At 48.8% G+C, this 23,184-nt stretch overlaps 3 pseudogenes; 1 reads left to right on the top strand and 2 right to left on the bottom strand.

Moving 5' to 3' along the window:
* Window positions 1-1,630: 1,630 nt before the first annotated feature.
* LOC144168089 (serine/threonine-protein phosphatase 2A 56 kDa regulatory subunit alpha isoform pseudogene) lies at window positions 1,631-2,676 on the top strand (annotated as a pseudogene).
* Window positions 2,677-7,975: 5,299 nt separating this feature from the next.
* Window positions 7,976-9,050, bottom strand: LOC144168087 (serine/threonine-protein phosphatase 2A 56 kDa regulatory subunit epsilon isoform pseudogene; annotated as a pseudogene).
* A 5,107-nt stretch (window positions 9,051-14,157) lies between these two features.
* Window positions 14,158-15,145, bottom strand: LOC144168086 (serine/threonine-protein phosphatase 2A 56 kDa regulatory subunit alpha isoform pseudogene; annotated as a pseudogene).
* Between the last annotated feature and the right edge of the window lie 8,039 nt (window positions 15,146-23,184).

Here is a 23,184-nt window from a genome sequence, read left to right as displayed (position 1 = left end):
CGAGGATTAGTGATTTGTGCTGCGATACCCTTTACAAAGCGTGACCATGGGCTTGTCCCAAACGTGCTTTACGGGCTACAAAAGCTGTGATAGAGTTCCTGCAACACACAGGTCTAGACCTGTCGCTGTGAATAACTCGCCGTTTCTGTGTGCACCAAGTTCTTGAACATCATTGCCATCGTCTTCATCACGTCATCAAATGGCTTAGCAAGTGAGGCATTTTAGCCCGGCTAACATCGCCAGACTTCACTAGAGATAGCTCTCCCTCTCTCTCTCTCTCTCTCTCCGCAGGTATTATAACAAACCAAACACACCCACAAGCACTGTAACCGCAAACTTAACGCGAAACGACTGCGGTTCGTTCAGTAACGCACGGATACCGAACACACACACGGAAAGAACGGAGTATCTAACAGCACAGCATGGCATTTGCGGGTTTAGCATAGACGGTGCTAACGTCTGGCCAGAAGAAGCAAAATGGCGAAGCCCATGTCCAGACAGGAAAATGGGATATATGTAAAGGGTGTTTCAGGGAAGACAAGTAATTTCATAGAATAGAATTTCGGAGGTAAAATTGTTTTTCTTGCGCGAAGTGATCCGGGGCCGTGACGGACGCAATAAAAGAAGCTCCAAGTGCTATTTAAAGCAATAATCAATTAGTACTTCTTAATATTCTGCTCAATTATAGCAGCTAGGCGTGTGATTCGAAAGCGTAAATGGTAGAGGATCATCAGTCAGGCTGATCTCCAGCGTTATATTTGCGTAAATTTAATTGCTGGAGGCGTTATACAAAGGCTGAATACATTAGTTCTCGGGACGCGCACTTCTAGAACTCGGCGGCTGGAAAGCGCCGTTAAGCCATGCCCTCATGTTGACGTCACTCAGAGCACGCCGCCATACTTTTCATTCCAGGCAAGCTAAAAGCACGGTCAGGCTAAAGCTGAGGCGCTCGCCCGCTCCACCCCGGACTAGATAAAGCGCGCCAATGCGTCTGAACTGTTCAGCTCTGTGTGACGTCAACACGTGGGCATGGCTGTGGGGTGTTCTGTGGCCGCCGAGCTGTAGAAGCGCGCATCCACGGAACTGAAGTACTCAGTCCATGTCTGCGGGAAATTGCATTACCACAAACATGTCAGTGTGTGTGTGTGTGTGTGTGTGTGTGTGTGTGTGTGTGTGTGTGTGTGTGTGTGTGTGTGTGTGTGTGTGCGCGCGTGTGTGTGTGTGCGCGTGTGTGTGTGTGTGTGCGTGCGTGCGTGCGTGCGTACGGGTGTGTGTGTGTGGGTGTTGTGTGTGTGTCGGTGTCTGTGTGTGCGTGTGCGTGTGTGTGCGTGGGCGTGTGTGTGTGGGGGGGTGTGGGTGGGTGTGTGTGTGTGTGTGCGGGTACATATGGGCTCCTGGCCTAAGCCCCACCTGGAGACTTACGGGAGTGGGCATTCCCCGGGTGTGTGGCGTAAGAGTATGTGCCGTTGCGGGTGTAGGCGGTACCCCATTGACATCACCTGGCTCAGTGCGACCCAGTGCGCTATACGGACCTGCACAACTAACGCAGCACCGCGACTGCTACGTCCTCCGCCCTGAAGTTTGGTCTGAACTGCGCATCATGGAGTGAAGTCGAAACGTGCTCACCGCCATGCCTGGAGACATGGCACGGGAAAGCCCGCCGCCTTCCCAGACGCCAACCACAAGTATGAATGCACCCGACCATCGTGACATCGTGACCGAAGCCTCCTGGCCAAATGTGGAGCTTCTGTGCAGCCTCCCGGGGTCACCAGAGTTCAGCCCGTCCCACTGGCAACGGGTAAGAGGCCAAAAGTTGGTTTTACAGCTCCTGGACCGGTTCAATAGCGAGGAAGCGGGAGAGCGCGATATTCTCGAGACCGTACTGCATACCATCCACCGCACGTTCCTGGGCCTATGGGCGTACATGGCGAAGAATTTCGAGAACGTATTTCAAAGGTTCATTTACGAGACGGAGAAATTCAACGGAGTCGCCAAACTTCTGAAGGTCCTGGGGTCCACCATCGACGGCTTCGCACTTCCCGTCAAGGCCGAGCACAAGCAGTTCCTCGTCAAGGTGCTCCTCCCGCTGCACAAGCCAGAATGCTCCGAGCACTACCACGCGCAGCACGTATACTGTCTCCATAAGTTCGTGGGAAAGAACGCTACGCTTGCTGAACAAGTAGTGAAGGGCTTGCTTATGTTCTGGCCGAAGACATGCACTGAAAAAGAGTTCCGGTTTCTTCAGGATATCGAGAACATCCCATACGTCGCAGCGCCTACGCAGTTCGCCAAGATCGAAGACGCGCTCTTCACGCAGGTAGCCAAGTGCCTCTGTAACCCACACTGCTATGTGGCGAAGCGGGCGCTATACTTGTGGGAAAATGACTACATCCTAAGCCTGATCAAAGAAGAACAACCACACGGTGATGTAGCTGATATTCCGGGCGATGTATTGCGCTTCTAAGGAGCAATGGGACCAGACATCCGTGGCGCTGGCCTACAACGCGCTCGAGGGATTCATGAAAATGAACTTCAAGGTCTTCCAGTGGCTAGCCTCCGTCCACAAGACCGAGCGGGAGAGGGCGAAAAATTCGCCAAAAAGTGCGGTAACAACTATGGAAGCGACCGTTTCAGTTTGAGCTGGAACACAAGTCTCGGCTGGTGCGCAACGTCTGAGGCGGGCGGCGCTTCCTCGGTTGAGGACCTCTCCTTGCAATTAGCTGTTTCTGAACTACAGTATATTTTGTGATTCGAGCTTCTTGTTCAGTCTTTGTACAATGGTAGGACGTAGGGGTACTCGTAAAAGTTGCGTCTATAGCTGCCCGTTGTCACTTGAGCTGCTCCCTTACAAGAGGTACGTTTGGACTCCCGTTCTTTTTTTTTTTTTTCACTGAATTTTCGCCTCGAGTCCAAGCAAAACGGTTATTAGGTATGGTACAGCTGTCCGGATGAATAAAAGAACCGGCGTTCTGCCTTTAGCATAGCATGTGTGATGGCTACATCGCGTGCGCTTCACAATAAAATACCCGGCCGAAAGATGGATACAATTGCGCGTAGGCTTCTGAGACACCATGGACTCAAATATGCCGTTTTTCATGTTTTTCTAACTGTATAGATTAGTGACATGCAGTATACAGTAAACGTTCGTTAACTTGGAGTCTTAAAATCCACTGAATTTTTCGATATACCCGGAGTTTTGAGTAAGCGGAATGCCGAAAATCTGTGGGGAAGTCGCTTATAAAAGAGCTAGTGTTTGTAGCAAAAGGGCAACTGCACAGGGGAGCTTTCGTAAAAATAGCAAAATAAGTCCCAGGAAAGAGAAACTGCATCGCAAGTAAGTGCTGCGTGGTGCCCGGCTGCTTCGCGTGTGCATTTGGTCCCGGAAAGGCGTCCTCTAGCTGCTCAACTCATCAACTGTAGGTCGCCACCGCTACGTTCTTTCTTGTTGATTGATTGATTGATTGATTGATTGATTGATTGATTGATTGATTGATTGATTGATTGATTGATTGATTGATTGATTGATTGATTGATTGATTGATTGATTGATTGATTGATTGATTGTGGGGTTTAATGTGCCGACGCTTCACAGGCGATGAAGCGCGCCGTAGTGGAGGCCTCTCGATTGATCTTGACCACCTGGGGATCTTCAACGCGCGCCAAAATCTCGAACACACGAGCGTTTTGCACTGCGCCTCCTCGCATTCTTCCTTGTGAAGCAGGCAGAGCATGCTGTTTCTGGCGTTATAGGCACTTATCGAGGCTCTTCGTCGTCCGCATGGTCAATTGCGTCGTTCACAGCTACCGCGACGAGGAACGCGTCGGACAGAATCACGCTAGCCCGCACTCCGCGAAAATTTGCCGTTCACGACCGCGTTCGGCGAGTAGAGGGACCTGAGCGCTTGAACGGTGATATTATCAGATGCCTGCGGCGGGCTTTCTCTTGTGTTCTCTTTGTCAACATTTCGAGGTATCCATAATTCCCCGAAGAAACGCTTCCAGATAAAACGGGGCAAATACATAGCACCTACGGGAGGTGAATTCACGGCGAGAAAAAAGTGCTGATTGGACCAATATTTTGAGATATCCGCATTTGAGTTAACGAGGGACTACTGCATACGCACAAGTCCAAATCCCCTCAGACCTATGACGACGAGCGTTGAAACGCGAAGATTTTTTGCTTGCGAAAATCAAATGGAGAATTTCCAAAGCAGCCTGCTGAGAAAGTGTAAATGTTCAAAGTGCAAACTGCCTGTGATCATGCAATTAGGAACAACGAACTTGTTGTTTGTTGTGATAACCCACATCCATGCGTGAGGCTCATCTGTGTTTTGTTATTTTGGCAATTTAACCAGTGTAAGTGGTTACATTAGTTTTACGTTTTGTTAAATGCAAAATAATAGCTCAAAGAACAAAAATAGCAGCTGCAAAAAAAACGGCATGGAGAGTATGTCTGAGTAATAACACCCATTTCCCTGCCCTCGCTCTTTACCGAAAAGCCCACCCCTGGTCTGGCAACCATTCAGGCACGCCAGCCGAATTGCTACCGTACGCCTTGTGTTCTAGGTAATTGATACGCCAATATGCTGCGAACCGTTCTTGTTGATGAAGAATGGGACAGTTTAGTATCATCGCTGCCCTCTAACTTTTGGACGACAATCGAAACGTTGCTAACATTTCACAGGGTGCAGCCTAGTCGCACAAAGCAAGCATGTAGCTGCGCCCGCAGAATGTGTGCCAGACACCGCCAGCAAGCAGTGAGCTTGCGTGGAGGGTACATAGTGATAAAAAAAACTCCCCCCACCTCCCCGAAGGGGATCGTGCGGAAATGCGAATGCATTGGGTGCACCGATGAGTGGAGAGAGGGTACGCGGAGAGGAGAGAGAGACCCGCGCAACACGCCGCCCACGCGCGAGCTCTCTCCGCCGAGCTCCGCGAGCGCCCTCACACGCCCCAGCGCGCTCCTCCTCTCCACTCACTCTCCGCTACTCCGCCCGAGCTCCGCGATGCGAGCGCCCTCACACGCCCGCGCGCGCTCCTCCTCTCTCCTTGCCCTCCACTGCTCCCTCGCCCGAGCTACCACCTGCTCCAGTTGCTAGGCGAGCCACAGCTGTTGCTAGGGGCGCGGAGAGATAACACCTGCGTGCGGACGCCGGCCAACGGAGCACGACAACCCCCGAATAAGAAATGCATTCGCATTTAAAAGAGAGTGAGAGGATAAGGAAGTAGCCCACTGCAGTGGCGGAGTTGGAGAGTCGCCGTGTACGCCCGATCGGCGAAGGCCACCGTGCAACCAAGACGATTTGTGTATCGGCGTCGGCGCCGTCAGCAGATCGCAGAGGGCAGGAAATATCATTTCCTCCTCCGTTTCAGTGTTTGTGGTGAAAACCAACTTGGGGGAGAAAACTGACCTGGCTGGTGGAAAAAAAAACACGATTTTCTCCCCTTTTCTACCCCTTTTTCTTCTTAGCTTGCGTGATTTGGCTGTCTTTTTTTTTCTTTCCTAGTGCTTCTCCTGTGTACGACCCTAAGTTACGATTTTTGCAGAGTGCAGGTTATTCCGCACTCTTTGCCATACGTATTGACGGTAAAATTTCTCTGGAGGAGTGTGTCTTGGAGGCCGCCGACTGCAGCGCGGCACCTGGCATTTCCTGCGAACGTGGCCGGCGGTCGGGCAACGAAGGCACTGCATGCGACGCCCAGGGGCCACGACGATAACCAGAGCCCCTACGAGTCGGATTTGGTGGGGCAGGTCGTCAACCTTCATTCCGGACTTAAGCTTGAGAAGCACGGTGAAGGTGGTGGAAGCCTTGTCGTGCGCACGTGCTACACACCAGCGTTCCCGGCTTACATCAGTCACTTTCCTGTACACCGCAAACGCCACCCGAATGCCTCCGTCCACAGCACCATACAGCAGCCAGTGAAGCTTCGATTTCACCTCGTGTTCTTGCGGGTCCTGTGACAAGGCAGAATCGTTCCTTACCTTGCAGTTCTCTTGTCGCAAGCATCTATGTTGTCGCTTGGGGGCTGTTAAACGTACCCTCTGAGATATGGTTTATCTGATCTTCTCCCAGGACAAATACCTCGCGCAAGTGTACCAGATTTGGCCTAACTATCCCTGAAATCTTCGATTCGGTAAGTTCCAACTCGCACGTCACCTTGAAAAAAAAAACTGTTCAACGCAGCACGCCCGGCTGGCAGAGAGGACAAAATAATCTTGTACTCGTTGTTATGATTTACATCGATCCTGTTTCTGCGGCTAGGTTGCGCCGCACATGCCACCCATTGGGAGCTCATGGCACTATCTTTTTGCTACGGCAGCCGGAAGTAGAATCTACGCCATCATCGCGTTCGGGTCGCTATTAACTTTTTTTGGTTCGTTGCGCCGGTGCAGGCTTTGGACTGTGGTTCAGTTTAAGTTAAATTTGGCTTCGTATTTAGGCACTCTGGATTTTGGACGAAAATGATGGTCTAAGGGGACTCGGCTTCGTAGTGCGAGATTCTTTCGCTGTCGTCCGAGTTGATACTTTGACTTGCGGTGAGTTTTCACTTTGATCGATGACGCATTCTCTGCAGCGATATTGGCAATTCTCAGTTTGATCTTCGCGAGAAAGAAATGTTCGCGTTTCAACCCTATTTGTCGTTAAACTAAGGTGATTGGAATTTAATATACATAGTAGTGCCTTGTTAACTAAAACTCGGATATCTAGAAGTATCGGTCAAATCGGCACTTTTTGTCGCCGTGGGTTCCCCCCCCATAGGTGCTATGTATTTGACGCCTTCTGTCTGGAAGCGAATCTTTGGGGAACCACGGATACCTCGAAATGTTGACAGAAAGGACACAAGGGAAAGCCCGCCGTAGGCAGCTTATTAGGCCTCCGTTCGAACGCTTGTTTCACTACGCGCCGAACGCAGTCGTGAACGCAGATGTTCGCGGAGTACGCGCTATATGAAGCCGATCTCCGCATTAGAGTAATGCTGCTGGACGCCTACCCTATTGAGATAGCTGTACGCGGCGCAGTTTATCAAGCGGACGAGGAGGAGCCTCGATAAGTGCAGTAAACGGCAGAAACAACATGATCCGCCTCTTCACAAGGAAGAATGGATGGAGGCGAAAAACAAAAACGCCAGGGTATTCGAGATTTCGGTGCACGTTAAAGATCCCAAGGTGTCCAAATCACTCCGGAGCCCTCCACTACGGCACGAATCATCGCCTGTGAAGCGTCGGCGCGTTAAACCCCACAGTGAATCAATCAATAAACAAGAAAGAACATAGCCGTGGCGACCTACAATTGAAGTGATGGAGTAGATAGAGGGCAACTTTCTGGGACCAAATGTGAATAAGAAGCCGGCAAGTACTCCGCAGTTCTTTCTAGAGCAATAGAAAAAAGTTGTTTTTCCTGCCAATTATCTTGCTGTGATGACAAAAGCTCCCCTGTGCAGTTGACCTTTTGACCTGGCCACAGATTTAAGGCATTTCGCTTACTCGAAACTCGGCTTATATCGACATTTCAGGGGGTTTTACCACTTCCAGTTCACGATGGATTACTCTATGCAGGTCACTAATATATACATTCCGCCAAAGATGAAAAGCGGCAGCTTTGAGCCTGTGGTGTCTCAGAAGCCTACACGCTACTGTATCCATCTGGTGGCCACGGATTTTTCAGTGAAGTGCACGATATGTAAACATGACACATGCCATTCTAAGTGCAGAAACGTTGGTTATTTTATTCATAGGGAAGGATGCACCATATCTAATGACTGTTTTGTTAGGACTCGGGAAGAAAATTCAGCGGGAAAATATTAGAGTCCATATCTAACAATTGCACGTTGGCAGCAAAAAAGGCAATGGGCTGCTCTAGACGCAAGATTTATGAGTAAAGCCATACCGACATACATACAGCGCTAGCTACATCAACATAAATAGCCTGTACAAGAAGCTCTAATCCCCAATATTGTGAAGTTCAGAAACAGCTCATTGCAGAGAGAGACCCTCAACCGGGGAAGCGCCGCCCGCCTCGGCGTTGCCCGCCAGTCGAGACATGTGTTCCAGCTCAAACTGAGACGGTCGCTTCCATAGCTCGTTCCGCATTTTTTAGCGCTTTTTCTCCATTTTTTGCTCGGTCTTGTGGACGGAGGCTAGCCACTGGAAGACCTTGATGTTCATTTCCATGAATCCCCTGAGCGCGTTGTAGAACAGCGACACGGCTGTCTGGTGCCATTGCTCCTTGTAAGCACGATACATCGCCCGGAATATCAGCGGCATCACCATCGGGTTGTTCTTCTTTGATAAGGCTCAGGATGTAGTCGTTTTCCCACAAGTGTAGCGCCCGCTCCGCCACATAGCAGTGGGGGTTACCGAGGCACTTGGCTACCTGCGTGAAGAGCGCGTCTTCGATCTTGGCAAACTGCGTAGGCGCTGCGACGTATACGATGTTCTCAATATCCTGGAGAAACCGGAACTCTTTTTTAGTGCAAATCTTTGGCCAGAACATAAGTAAGCCCTTCACTACTTGTTCAGCAAGCGCAGCGTCCTTTCCAACGCACTTATAGAGACAGTGTGTCCGGTGCTTGTGGTACTTCTCCAAGCATTTGGGCTTGTGCAGCGGGAGGAGCACCTTGAAGAGGAACTGCTTGTGCTCGGCCTTGACGGGAAGCGCTAAGCTGTCGATGGTAGACCCCAGGACCTTGAGAAGTTTGGCGACTCCGTTGAATTTCTCCGTCTCGTAAATTAATCTTTGAAATACGTTCTCGAAATTCTTCGTCATGTACGCCCATAGGCCTAGGAACGTGCCGTAGATGGTGTGCAGTACGGTCTTGAAAATATCCCGCTCCTCGCCGTCCTCGCTGTCGAACCGGTCCAGGAGCTGCAAAACCAACTTTTGGCCTATGACCCGTTGCCAGTGGGACGGGCTGAACTCTGGTGACCCCAGGAGGCTGCACAGAAGCTCCACATAGGGCCAGGAGGCCTCGGTCATGATGTCAGGACGGTGGGGTGCATCCTTAGTGGTGGTGGGTGTTTGGGAAGGCGGCGGGCTTTCCCGTACCATGTCTCCAGGCACGGCGGGGAGTGCTTTTCCACTTAACTCCATGGTTCGAGGCAGCTTAGACCAAACTTCAGGGCAGCTAGGAGGACGTAGTAGTAGCGGTGCTACCCAGATCCGTTTCGCGAACGCTCTCGCGCCGTGCCAGACGATGACAATGGGGCTGTCGCCTACACCAGCGCTGACACATACCCTTACCCCTTACACCCGTGGGAATGCCCACTCCCGTTAGTTGCAGGTATAGTGCTCAGGCCAGGAATCCATATTTATATCACAATACACACGCAAGCACACACACACACACACACACACACACACACACATATATATATATATATATATATATAAGACAGAAATAAGAATTGGCAGTCAAGACAACCTCGGAAAGCAAGGGGGAGGATGTAGTACGTCAAGATAAAGAATTTGGAAAATAAGAAAGTGGAGAAAAAATGCCCGCCAGGTGGGATCCGAACCCACGACCTCCTGTCGTGGAGGTCGTGGAGGTCCTGTCGTGGAGGTCGTGGGTTCGGATCCCACCTGGCGGGCATTTTTTCTCCACTTTCTTATTTTCCAAATTCTTTATCTTGACGTACTACATCCTCCCCCTTGCTTTCCGAGGTTGTCTTGACTGCCAATTCTTATTTCTGTCTTATTTTCAACGAGCCCCTCATTTCCAATTCTGATTCGCTATATATATATATATATATATATATATATATATATATATATATATATATATATATATATATATATATATATATATATATATATATATATATAAAGTTAAGAGAAAATGTTCCTGACTATAAGGTTAACTATACGATAGAGAAGTCATATTGGAAAACACAATATTTATTCTATCGTTTCGACCAGGGGCTAGTCTTTTTCAAAGTTGCAAATAGTGCAGATCAGTTGGGTTTAAATACATTTCAGTTGTGGGTGGGGCAAGAAGATGTATCAAGCAAAACGTAGGCTCTACGCGACACAGAAGCATACGAAGCCCCAGAACGCAAGGGGTGGGGGGGAAAGGGCGTTGGACTGTTGTCGGGAACAGAGGAAAAAGGGGGCGTAATCAAGACAGGTGAGGCTATAGGATAACAGGAAAGCGTTGCATGGCACTGAAGTCACCACGTGAAGGCAAGAATGTGGGGGACTAAGGAGGGGATCGTTTCCTGCTCGTTTCTTGACCTGCGTCTGGCGGCAGCTGCCTGGTACGGCAACCTGCCGCTATTTTTTTAATCATTAGAGAGTTTTAGCAGTCTGTCTGTTCCGTTGGTTACATTGTTACCGGGTTTAACGGGACCCATCGGCGCCTGCGCGCGCGGAACTGCGAGGAGGAAGACGAGGAGGCGCGGGCATGGCGAAAGTAGGCCCGCAGAACTAATCCCCCTAACGCAACGAATGTCCAAGTGCCCAGATGGGTCCCGGTCAACACGCTAGCTACGTACACGACGGAAGAGATGGACTGCTAAAACTCTCTATTGCTGCCACATGTAGGTATCAGGGTACGGGAGTTTCAAAAATACAGAGCTATGCAAAGAACCAGAGGAAATTGACTGGTTAGGAGAAAAGGGTGGGAGAGCCCAGAGTTACTTACGGACGCCCACTGCAAGCGTTAACAAGGGAAAAAAATAGATAAAAAAAGAAGGAAGGAAGAGGGGAATTGAGACACGGGAGGGTTTTTTTAGCGGGAGGGGTGCGGGAACCACATCGGGGGAATGCGGGGATATAAGAGATTCGAAGAACCCCCAAACGACAATGTGGTTTCACATGAAGGGAAATCGCGGAAACGTTTTCCTGCGTAAAACGCAACAGCCTTCCCGAGGCGGACACAGAAAGGCGATGTCATGCAATGCGAGGACAATACAATGCAAAGTTTCGCTAATTCAAGCTAGATCACATAAATACCGAAAACCTGGACATAAGGCTTAATAACACACACAAAAAGGAAGATATACAGTGCCACATGATGTTCTCGAAGAGCATTCACGCAAGATCACATTCCTTTGCATACCCGCAACAGACACCCAGAAAAACTATAAACAAAACACACACAAAAACGAGAAGCGGTTTTATCTACCCGATAGCAATTCTTCAGTGCGAAAAGACACAACATAGTAATAATAATAATAACAAAAATAAAAAATCTGTGTGCATTCGTGCTGATACGGTATGGCAACTATAGACAAGCAGTACAATGACACAGTCCAAAGTACACTACGTACACAGCGCACTATACACACATTTCAAAAAAGAGGGGAAAAAAAGAAGTAAAAACGATTCTCTTTCAGATCAAAGTTTCTCAGTTGCTCGCTGCATCGACCTTCTCCGCTGCCCGATTTGGCAAGCAAGACAATCGGCCTGTGTTTTCGTTTATGCCGCTCAAGACAGTGTTAAACTTGTAAATAAGGTACGGTTCACGGGATTCACGGTCATAATGCGCTTTGAAACTGGACTGAAGCACCGTGGCTAGAAGGCGTGGAAGGGGTGGCCTAGATAATTTACATGTTTAGATGGGGGAAAGTGTGGTAGGGACTTCATCTGTGCTCGGTGGTTGTAATTCTCATTCTAATCGGATTCTCAGTTTGACCAACGTACTGGGCGTCGCATACGGTGCATTCTTTGCGCTGTCACAGTCAAACTTTCCTTTTATCTGGAAAGAGAACGAAGACGTGGTGCTGGTGGCGACCGAGGCTTCAATCATCATGGGGCACAGTTTGCACCTAGGCTTATTTCAGGGTCCGCTGCCTGTGAAACTGGGGTGTTGACCTTAGATGACGTTGCAATATTGCTGATTTTCCTCGCACGTCGGTACACGACGCGGGGAGGCTCAGGGAAAACACTTCGCAACCTTTCGCTTTGAAGTAAAATGTTGTGGTGCTTTCTGAGTATGCAGTTTACGCTGGAGGACGAATCGGCATATGTTACAATAAGGTTAGGTCGTATTCAAAGATTTGGCTTTTGAGTTGGTTATCAGGTGGCGGCGGTCCTGTTTTTCAGACTTCCTAATGGCGTTACTGATGACAGACGGTGGGTATTGTTGTATCGTTGTCGTGTTAGGTCATTAGTTAGTTGTTGACAGAGGCAAAATCAGCTGGGTCAGAGCATATCCTTCTAAAACGCAGAGATTGACTGTATGGTATTTACAGTGTTTAACGTGGTTACTTTTCAAATGCAAGTATTGATGTCATTCCGTTGGCTTCCTGTACACTGAGGTCACAAGCTTATTGTCCGATATTCTCGCTGAAACATCGAGAAAGTTAATGTCAGGTGCGGAATATGAGTGCGAGAATGAAATGTTCTCGTGGGCGTTGTTGAAAGCGGTTATGAATTTTAGAAGTTCCTCTTCCCCATTGCAACAAATGAGAAAAATATCGTCGATGAACCTTCGATAGGAGAGAGGCTGAAGCCGTGGGTTGCTTAGAAATTCAGACTCCAATGTGCCCATAAAAATATTAGCATATTTGGGTCCTATTTTTGTTCCCATCGGGGTCCCGTTGATTCGCACGTGGTGCTTATTGTAGAACTCAAAGTTTTTTAGCTCTAAGACAAGCTTTAGAAGCACGCCGAGAGTTTTACCGTCAACTAAATTGTCTTGGGAGGCATAATCGTACGCCTGGATGACTGATCGGATGCGTCTGAGTGTGGAATATTTGTATATAGCGAGGGACGTCGAGGGACGTATATAGCGAGGGACTAGGGAATATTTGTATATAGCGAGTGACTAGCAGGCTATCTTCCGGTATAACTAGATCCATATTATCAGCCAGAAAATGGTTTGTATTCTTTACATACGAAGGCAGTGTGGGCGGAATGTGTTTGATTAAGCTATCAATAAAACTAGAGATCATTTTGTTACCGTCCCTGTACCGGAGATGATTGGTCTGCCTGGATTTCCTGCTTTATCTATTTTAGACAACGTATAAAATCATCCAGGAACTGGACTTAAAACTTGAAGTGAGGCTGCATTTTTTTCCGGAATGTTTTTGTCCTTGACGAGCGCCATCACTGTCTGGCTTACCTAGTTCTTAATTTGGGGAGTCTGATCGCTGTCGGTTGGTTTATAGAAAGAAGTATCGCTGAGCTGTCTTTCTGCCGCGGTGATGTAGTTCTGCTTATTCACAATAACAATTGCGCGTCCTTTGTCGGCAGGTTTGATTGTAATGTCGGAGCGCCCGCTTAAACCTTTTGATGCCTTTTCCTCTGCTGTGAGAGATTTTTGTGATGCTGTGACCAATTTTTATCTTCAGAGAGAATTTCACGTTGTACCGCCTTGATGTAGATGTCTAAGCAGTTGCCTCTTTGGGCGGGAGGAGTCCAATTGTCGTAGTGATGGCAGTTTAGTGTCCATATTAGGGTCTGAGCCTAAGCGTTCGCGAGAAGTTCTCTAGATCCTTATAGAGTTGGAATTCGTCTAGTCTGCCGGTTGCAGCGCAAAAGCTCAAGCCTCTTGATAACACGCGTTCTTCGTCATCAGTGAGGGGTATGTCGGAAAGATTTGCTATATGGCACTCTTTGAGCTGTGAGGTGTTCAGGTCAGGAACACTTTCGGGGCTTACATGGGAAAGAAAAAAAAGACGCGTCTACAAACACAAGCTCTTATATCAGCGAACTGGCCCCAGATTTTCGGCATTTCGCTGACTCGAAACTCCGCTTATAGCAACATTTCAGCGAATTTTACGACTTCCAGTTAACGAGGTATTACTGTTATCACGTCACTAATCTATACAGTTCGCCAAAGATAAAAAGCGGCAGCTTTGAGCCCATGCTGTCTGAGAAGCATCCATCTAGCGTCCGCGGATTTTTCAGTGATGTACACGTATTATAAACATGACACATGCCATGCTAAGCACAGAATCGTAGGTTCTTTTATTCATAGGGAAGATTGTACCATGTCTAATGACCGTTTCTTGGGACACGAAAAAAAATTCACGGGAAAAAGACACGAGTCCAGATCTAACTCTTGTTCGGGGGCAGCTGAAGTGACAATGGGTTGCTCTAGGCGCAACTTCTACGAGTACCCATACTGTCCTAAATACAGAACTAGCTACATCAATGCACAAAGCCTGAACCAGACGATGGAATCACCAGTTTTGTTATGTTCAGAAACAGCTCATAACAAGAAGGGGCCCTCAACAGATGAAGAGCCGCCCACCTCGGCGTTGCCCGCCAGTCGAAACTTGTGTTCTAGCTCGAACTGAGACAGCAGCTTCCATAGTTCATCCCGCATTTTTTTTCTGCCGCTCAGTCTTCTAGACGGAGGCAAGCCTGTCGAAGAGCTTGAAGTACACCTCCATGAATCCCTTCAACGCGTTGCAGACCAATGCCACTGTTGTCTGGTCCCAGTGCTCCATGGGAGCGCGGTACAGCGCGGGGAACACCAGTGTTATCACTGTCTGGTTGTTCTTTTCGATCAGGCTCAGAATGTAGCCGTTTTCCCAGAAGCATAGCGCCTGCTCTGCCACATGACGGTTTTGGTTACAGACGCACTTGGCTATCACCTTGAAGAATGCGTCTTCGAACTTGGTGAACTGCTTCGGCTCTCTGACGTAAAAGATGTGCTCAATCTCCTGGAGAAACGGAAGCTCTTTTTCAGTGCACATCTTTGGCCAGAGCATTAGTAATCCCTTCACTACTTGTTCAGCAAGCGTAGCGTCCTTCCCAACGAGCTTTACGAGACAGTATGTCCGCTGCATGTGGTAGTGCTCGAAGCATTCGGACTTGTGCAGCGGGAGGAGCACCTTGACGAGGAACTGCTTGTGCTCGGCTTTGACGGGAAGCGCGAAGCTGTCGATGGTGGACCCCAGGACCTTGAGAAGTTTGGGGACTCCGTTGAATTTCTCCGTCTCGTAAATAAACCTTTGAAATACGTTCTCGAAATTCTTCGTCATGTACGCCCATAGGCCTAGGAACGTGCCGTAGATGGTGTGCAGTACGGCCTTGAAAATATCCCGCTCCTCCCCGTCCTCGCTGTCGAACCGGTCCAGGAGCTGCAAAACCAACTTTTGGCCTACGACCCGTTGCCAGTGGGACGGGCTGAACTCTGGTGACCCCAGGAGGCTGCACAGAAGCTCCAAATATGACCAGGAGACCTCGGTCATGATGTCACGACGATAGGGTGCATCCTTACTTGTGGTCAGCGCCTGGGAAGGCGGCGGGCTTTCCCGTAGTATGTATCCAGGCATGGCGGGGAGCACGTTTTCCCGTTAACTCCAAGATGCGAGGTAGTTTAGCCAAACTTAAGGGCAGCTCAGAGGACGGAGCAGTAGCGGTTCTACCGAGATCCGTTTCGGGCGCCCCCTCGCGCAGTGCCAGGCGATGACAATGGGGCTTCCGCCTACACCAGCGCTGGCACCTACCCTTGCCGCACATATCCGGGGAATGTCCAGCCCCGTAAGTCTCCAGGTAGTGCTTAGGCCAGGAATCCATATCTACACTACAATGCACACACAGACACACCTACCCACAGACATACACACACACCACCCAGACGTGCACATACCCACACACACACACACACACACACACACACACAGCACACACACACGCACACATTATAGATATATATATCAGGTGTTTCACCTCACCGTGAAATTACATCGATGCACTTTAAGGCGACGCAGCCAAATGCACATTGTTCACATTTGTAAGCAGCTTCTCACGCTATTTTATGTGTTTACCTTAATTAGATAGTGAATTTCAGTTAGACAACTTCCGATCAAAGGACGGTAGGGAAACAGTTCCATATAGGAACTTGCAGAGTGGTTTTCAAAACGTCGCGGATATACAGAGACCACACTCATGTGTACACTGATGGGTCGGTGTCATCAACATCATCCACTATCGGGGTGTGGATACCGTCATTCCGTACTACCATCAGTGTCATGCTCAGTCACAGAACGTCAACTATGGCTAACGAACTTGCAGCTTTGGGGGTGGCTTTCGCTCATATCGTCAAGCAACCCGCTCGAGAGTGGGCCATCTTCACAGACTCAAGGGCTGCTCTTCAATGTCTAGCATCTTTTTCAAAAGACCAGCTTGTGTGTGACATACACGCTTTACATCTCCAAGCTTTACAAGCTCACCATCACATTGCACTTCAGTGGATTCCAGCCCATTGTGGGATAACTGGCAATGTGAAGGCGGACATTGCTGCATCCGTTGCGCATAAGCATCATGCATCGGCAATAGCTATACCATTCTCCAGGAAAGATGCATCTATACTTGCATCCAGCGTGGCGTGGAACGTGCAGCGTGCAGCTTGGGATGACGTATCACGTCATTACTCGCCGTTATCTTTCATCGATCCCAACTGCAAATTTAAAATGCCACCAAGACTCTCCAAGCGGGTACAAGCAATTCTATATCGCATGCGACTGAATGTCGCATACACGCGCAACTTCCTCTTCACGATAAAACAGGCTACGTCGCCACTCTGCCCACACTGTGATGTGCGAGAAACCCTGCAGCACCTGCTCTGTGAATGTGCTCGATTCAATGCTCAAAGAGTATCCCTCGCAGTGACTTTGGGACTGCCGCTTTCCGTGGACATGCAGCTAAAGGACGTTTTAGGACCATGGGCTTGTCTCAAACGTGCTTTACGGGCTACCAAAGCTCTGATAGAGTACCTGCAACACACAGGTCTAGACCAGTCGCTGTGAATGACTCGCCCTATCTGTACGCATCAACTTCTTGAACATTATCGCCATCATCTTCATCACGTCATCAACTGGCGTAGCAAGTTAGGCATTTTAGCCCAGCTAACATCGTCCGACTTCATTAAAGATCGCTCTCTCTCTCTCAAAGCGTCCTAATACACAATTTCTGTCTTTCCATTCATTAAGTGTCAGTGTTTTTCAGCTTATTGAGGACGCCCGCGAAATATAAAAACCATCACGTGACATGCCTGCTTGCGCGTCGTGATTGCCGTGCTCCCAAACGTTCTGTGTACAATAATAGGTGCGCAGCCGCTTAAAAAGTGACAGGGCAGAAGACGAACCCGTTGATTCCGGCAGGACAAGCGATAACCGGTGTGTCAGGTTATTGCTATTGACGCTGGTTATTGCTATTGACGACCTGTGGCGAAAGAAGCAGATCGCTTACGTAAAAGGCACAGCCAAACCCCACGATGGTGCCCTGTCGCCTTTTAATCGGGAGCACGCCTATGGCAGTTAATGCGCGGTACGTTTGGGAGCCTTGTAACCAAGACGCCAAAGCCGGGATGTCACGTGGTGTTTTTTTTTGTATGCGGAGCATCTCTTGCTCGGAGGTATGTCCCGCGGCGTCGGAGTCCGCACTCACGCTACGCATGCGCAACTCTCTTCCTTCCCGCTCTCCAACAGCTGCGCGTTACTCTCTCCACTTCCCTCCTACCAACTGCTTGCGCTTCTCCTGCGTTCTCGCTTCTGCCCTCGCGTCGCATGCGCTACTCTCCTCCTCTAGTCTCCTCTCCTTTTTATCTTGTTGGAAGGGAAAGTAGGGCATGGTATTGGGTGCTCTGAGTAACGCCAGCATGAGGGAATGGCTTTCCGGCGCTTTGCGGCCGCAGAGTTCTAGAAGCGCGCGCCTGGAGGACTGAACTACTGAGGCAATAAGGGCTCGGGAAATCGCATTTTCGGAAACAACATGGAATATCAATCTGACTGATGATATTCCACCATTTCAGCATTGGAATGACACGCCTATCTGCAATAATTACAAAGTTAATTAGAAGTACTTAATATTTCATGCTTTAATTAGCAACTGGAACTCGTTTTATTGCGTCCACCATGGCCCCGGATCACTCCCCGCAAAAACAAAAAAAAAACAATTTTACCTCCGAAAATCTATTTTGTAAAATTACTCAGGCTTCCTGGAAACAGACTATAAATACACATTTTCTATTTCTAGACATGGGCATCGCCATTTTGCTTTTTCTGGCTAGACAGCGGCGCCGTCTATGAAGCCAAAGCTGCAACCACCATGCTGGGCTGTCAAGTGTTCCCTTCTTGCCGTGCGTGCGTTCAGTATTCCTGCGTTACTCAAAACATCGTACTGCTTTGGCGTTAAGCTAGCGGTTGCAGTGCTTATGTGTGGGTTCTGCTTTGTTTTAGTACCTGCTGAAGAACCCAAATGTGTATTTGAGGTCCTAATGTGAGGTCCCAGAAGTAGCCAGCCGCGGTACCAGTGGTGGTGGTAGCGGCAGCACTTCCTAATTCATCGATGAAAACAGGGCCGGTATGGTGCGGACTGGTATAAAATCGGTATCGGGAACCAAATAGTTATTTTCAATGCAGCCTTGCTTGCGATCTCCGCCGATATGGCTTGTCTTCCGAAGCGGAGAAGACTAATGGAGAGCGAGCGGTGTGTGCATTTCTCGCTGCCCCGCGCTGGCGATGGGCTCTCGACGAAGCGATTATCAGGCTGTTTACATCGGAATATAGATCCTACTGAACTAGACATGACAATTGCTGAGGAGTATGAATTACCCGCGAAGAAAATCTACACAACCGCGGAACCAGTCAAACTACTGTTGCAAATTTCTGATCATGCTTGTGCCCTATCGCTCGGAGCAGATTTTTGTCGACCCTCTTTCTTGTACAATAAATGCTTTACGCGGTCAGCAACGCCTGTTTTGTAATTGTAGTAGTTTAGATACCGTGAAAACACTTAAGGATGAGAAACTTTTCTTCTCTTCCATGTTGCATCCAGGTTGAGCTATTTTATGAATAAACCGTTCGTAATCTCGAGCTGCGCTACCACATTGTGCTGTCTGCTTATTCTGCTATCGACTCGCAGTGGGAGAAAAGGCAACCGATGCTTTCACAACGTTTCGCCGTGTAATGCGTTCGTCTAAAAATAGTAAGAATGCTGCCATAATTTTTCACCGTTGTAGATTGGATAACCTATGGATTGTTCAAAACGCCAATTGGTTGTTTTGACAGAACAATGTACTTCATTCTAAATTAATTACAGCGAGACAGAAGTCATTATAACGTTATATTGTTAGGGATCAAGTCATTTACTTCTAACTTTTAGGGACCCCACTTTATCGCCCTTAATTGTAACATCCTTGTGTGTGAACGTGGATTTCGCTCAGTTTGACGCCGTTCAAGTGCATCACTCTGACACGACAGTTGGCCGTTAGTACAAAGTTTTCGCGGTTTATCCGCGACGAACACCGATGTCTCAACTCGGTGTCTATGGTTAAGCGACGCAGTGTAAACATGCAGCCGCACAGCATTTTCGCCACTCTGTACGCCGTTCGCTTATGCTTCCGGCGTATCTTTTTCTTTTTGGTGGGTCTCCTCACGACCGCACAGTGCTGGCAAAACAAAGTCAGAGCCTTGCAACGCATCGCTGAATGAGCTATAACAGCTGAAAGTTCCGCAAAACCTTAGCCCAATACAACAAACGGTCTCGAACTACGCAGCGGACCACACTGCACCGAGCGATTGACTACCCAGTGCGCGTGGGCAACGCTGGCCCGCCGGAAGCGGAAGGCGCGCGCGCCGCCGAGAGAACTCGTCGGCGAGTATTTTCCTCCTTTCCCGGATGCTTATGCAAAATGGTGTATATAGTATGAAAATTAAAAAAAACTAACAAAGAGCGCGAGAAAGAACGTAAGTCAAGACAGAGACACACCAAAAAAAACCTTAAAAAAACGTTTACTGACGTTACCACTGGAGGCCCCGTTTTGATCGGACTAATGCACAATCTAGACACACACACCCACGCTTTTAGAAGTGCGGCAGGTTTGCTGCAGTGCACCCTTATTCCGAAAGTACGTTTGCCTGTTGAAGAGATGGAACAGGGAAAGAGAGGGTACTATACATTTGCGTACCAACTTTCGTGACATCCAGCTCCGCAACAGTTCTTCCTAGAAAAAAAGCAAAGATACAAAGATTCAACAGCAAATAAAAGCAAAGACGTGGACTGGCGGGCGCCGGCAACAAACCCGTTTCTCAAAAAGCAATGCAATAACCAAGTTCACTAAAAAAAAGGGGGGGGGGCGACACAGACACTTCATGTACGGACGAAAAGAACAAACGAATGGTACAGCGACCGTCTCAAAATACGATTTGCAGACAGGCACAACACAGGCACCACACATACGGTCCTGCAGCCACCGGTGACACGCGCATTTCTGAAAATACCAATGCCCAGCTGCACAGGGAGGAATCGCAGAGGCACTTCACAAATTCACAGAAGTCCTCGAACAAAACCACTTACAAGGATATCTAATTGCAGTGCCCGTATTTTTTGCGTATGGAGATCGCCAGTAAGGGTCAAGAAGTTTCCGCGTACGTGGCCAAAACCAGAGCCTGTAACATCAGATAACGTCAGAATGGAGGGAGGGAGACAGGTCATGAATACGAACTTTTGCAGCTAACTAAATTGTCCAATAAGCGGTGCGCTCAGGTAATAACAGCGGGGATAACGTGCTCGCCGTCGGCAACCCCCCGGTAGGGGCCGTCGACCACAGTGAACGTCCTCACCTCTCAATAAAAGAAGAAAATAAGTTTATTTTCGCAAGGATCCCGTGAGTAGAAGGGTAACCGTACTGGCAGCACAGCTGGCAAGCAGAGTGTGTGAAAGAAGAAGAAGAACAAGAAGAAGAAGAGGGGGAAAGAGCACAAAGGAGAAAAACCGGGATGGCCGACTTGTGTTCAGTATACAAATTACAACTGGTTGGTTGATTGGCTGTTTATTGGAGGACGTCGTGGGACCCTGAATCGGATGGGGGAGATTGGGAAAACGGATGTGGCACGCAAATAAAACTTATCAAAAACATGTTTGCACTTGTAACATTATAAGGTCGGTTCGTTCTTGTCCCAGAATAACTGACCCATGCAGGGCAGAGTCAACCATGTGTCAGAGCTTTATAGAGATCCCTCTAGAGATAGAATTCTATATTTGCCTCTAATAAAAAGGAATCGGCGCGGATTTGACGAATATGGTAGTATTCATCACACTGAATGAAGTGTAGTGTAGTTTACGGAGATCCTGTTTACAATACCTTCTCCATTTCTGGGGACACGTTTGAGAGCTGTGAGCAAACCCACAGCGGAGGATTCCTGGAGGCGCTGACGACTGAGGATCTTTGTTTTCCCGGTAGATTTTAGGGAAATTTGCGTCCTTTGGCGGTCGGTTCGACGAAACCATGGGATGACGTAAAAAAATTCCCGCGCCTACCCGCGAGGGGAACACGAGTAAATGCAGAGCATTGGGGCCTCAGTACTAGTTGAAGGCAGTGTTGCTTCCATCGCTTCTTCCGTGATGCTGGAGTAGCATACACGAGTAAACGTGTGAGCAAGCGTCAACCAAGGAAGGAAGGAGCAACGCAGTGACTGAAGCACGAGCGACCGCTAGCCGCTTTATATTTGCAGCGCGCGCAGTAGAGGGAGAGCAGTACGGGGGGGAGAGCGCGCATGCGCAAGCAGCACGCGCCCTTCAACTCTACTTCCACGCCCCACCGCGCTGCTATCACGCACCTGTTACGCCGAGACCGCGACGGAGCGAACGGGCTGATTACGACGCATGCGCGTGCCAGCTGCTGTTGAGAGAGAGGAGGGAAGGAGGAGAGGCGCACCTGCTGCGGACGCGGAGCTGTGGACGCCGTCCGACGCAGGAAGAGGCGAGGCCAAGAAATGCTCTGCATTTAAAAGTCTCGCGGGCAGCAATGTGCGCTAACTTGTACCGTCTGACAACTTCGTGTGCGCGGGGGCAAAACCAAATGAACGGATACAAATTCTTTCCCTAGCTCTAGAATCTTTCTCAGTATGGCCGTGGCAGTTGCGTTTGGGGTGAAAGCGGGGTTTATTTCACGAAGTGCCACGAGGGAGTCTGTCTTTACACTAAGTTTGGCTTGAGCTTATTTACGGGCGATTCTCTTGAATGTTTTGAAAGGCAACTGTTTTTAAACCAAAGCTTTAAAAGCAAAGCGGTGGGGGCGGCGCTGGGAAGCAAGGGTTTCACTCATGCAGCACACTGTGGATGGCGCGGCGAATTAATCCAGCGTTCCCCGCGCGGAGGTTCCTGCCGGCTGGCGGGCGCCTCGGCGGTATGGCTTTGTCGTTTCCTTTAGCGACGGTTGTTTTCGGCATGGGTTGGCGCAGCTTCGCGTCTATTGCACGCTCCCTTCGCATGGCTCGATTAACTTGTTCGACACCACCTCCAGCGTAACAAGAACCCAATGGAATTAAGTGGTCGTAGGGCAAACGTACGTTAACGATTATTTTGCAGGGCGGGAAAACAAGATGTAGAGACCACATACGGACATCCGGCAAAATGAAAAAAGGCAAACAAATCTGAGAAGTTGTCGTTGTTTCCATACATTCCTTTGTAGCACGTGGCCACTTCTGGGCTTGGCCCGAAATTGGGAGCTTTGACTGAGGGTATATGCACGGTTCGTAAACATCATAATACTGTGAATTTAAACAGTAAAAGTTCTAGAATAGTGCGGGCTGATCGACGCCTGAATGTGATGTCGCAAGAGTAGGACAGGTGCACACCACCCTCGTAGAACCCAAATTATAATGACCCTGCGGCGTGTTCCATTCTGCATTCTGACGTAATTCACAAACTAAGACGTACAAATGAAAGCGTGGAAACTAAAGCAAACACGTAATAGCAGAAAAGAAGTGCGTCGAAGTAATCCGCGCCAAAAGACAAAGAAACGAAAGCGACACAAAAAGCGCAAGTACAATGTATCAGAAGAAAAAGTCGGTAGTACGTATCGCCAGGCTTTCTCCATCAAAGAACGTAAACATACTTGAGTGACCCTAGGATATTTTGCATCGAAAGTGGAGGGTTTCGATAACGTATTACGGGCCGCAACTCTTTTCAGTGTGATGGCCTTCCATCACCCGCTTTCTCTTTCGCGAGTAGGCCGTAGTGACGTGATTGCATTGTTTCACACGTACGGGAGAAACGGCTTCTTAGTACGATAAATCTCAAACAAAAAGCGCACTTTGACGCCTGGAATAAAAATAAATAAACATTGTAGTGAAATACAAATAAAGTAACAGTGAAATAAAACAAAGTAGTTGAATTTGCTTGTCCCCAGCAGCCACTTCTGCAATAGTGGAGCCAGCGAACGCACTGAAAGATGCGCCACGCCCTAGCTGCGCATCCTTGAAGCGGGCTGCAATGGACCGGT

This window comes from Haemaphysalis longicornis, unplaced genomic scaffold (genome assembly GCF_048455015.1).
Source record: "Haemaphysalis longicornis isolate Haplotype H1 unplaced genomic scaffold, Haemaphysalis longicornis Haplotype H1 scaffold_2, whole genome shotgun sequence".
NCBI classification, from domain to species: Eukaryota; Metazoa; Arthropoda; class Arachnida; order Ixodida; family Ixodidae; genus Haemaphysalis; species Haemaphysalis longicornis.
The sequence above is the reverse complement of the archived record's forward strand: the minus strand, read 5'-3'. Positions and strand labels throughout refer to the sequence as shown.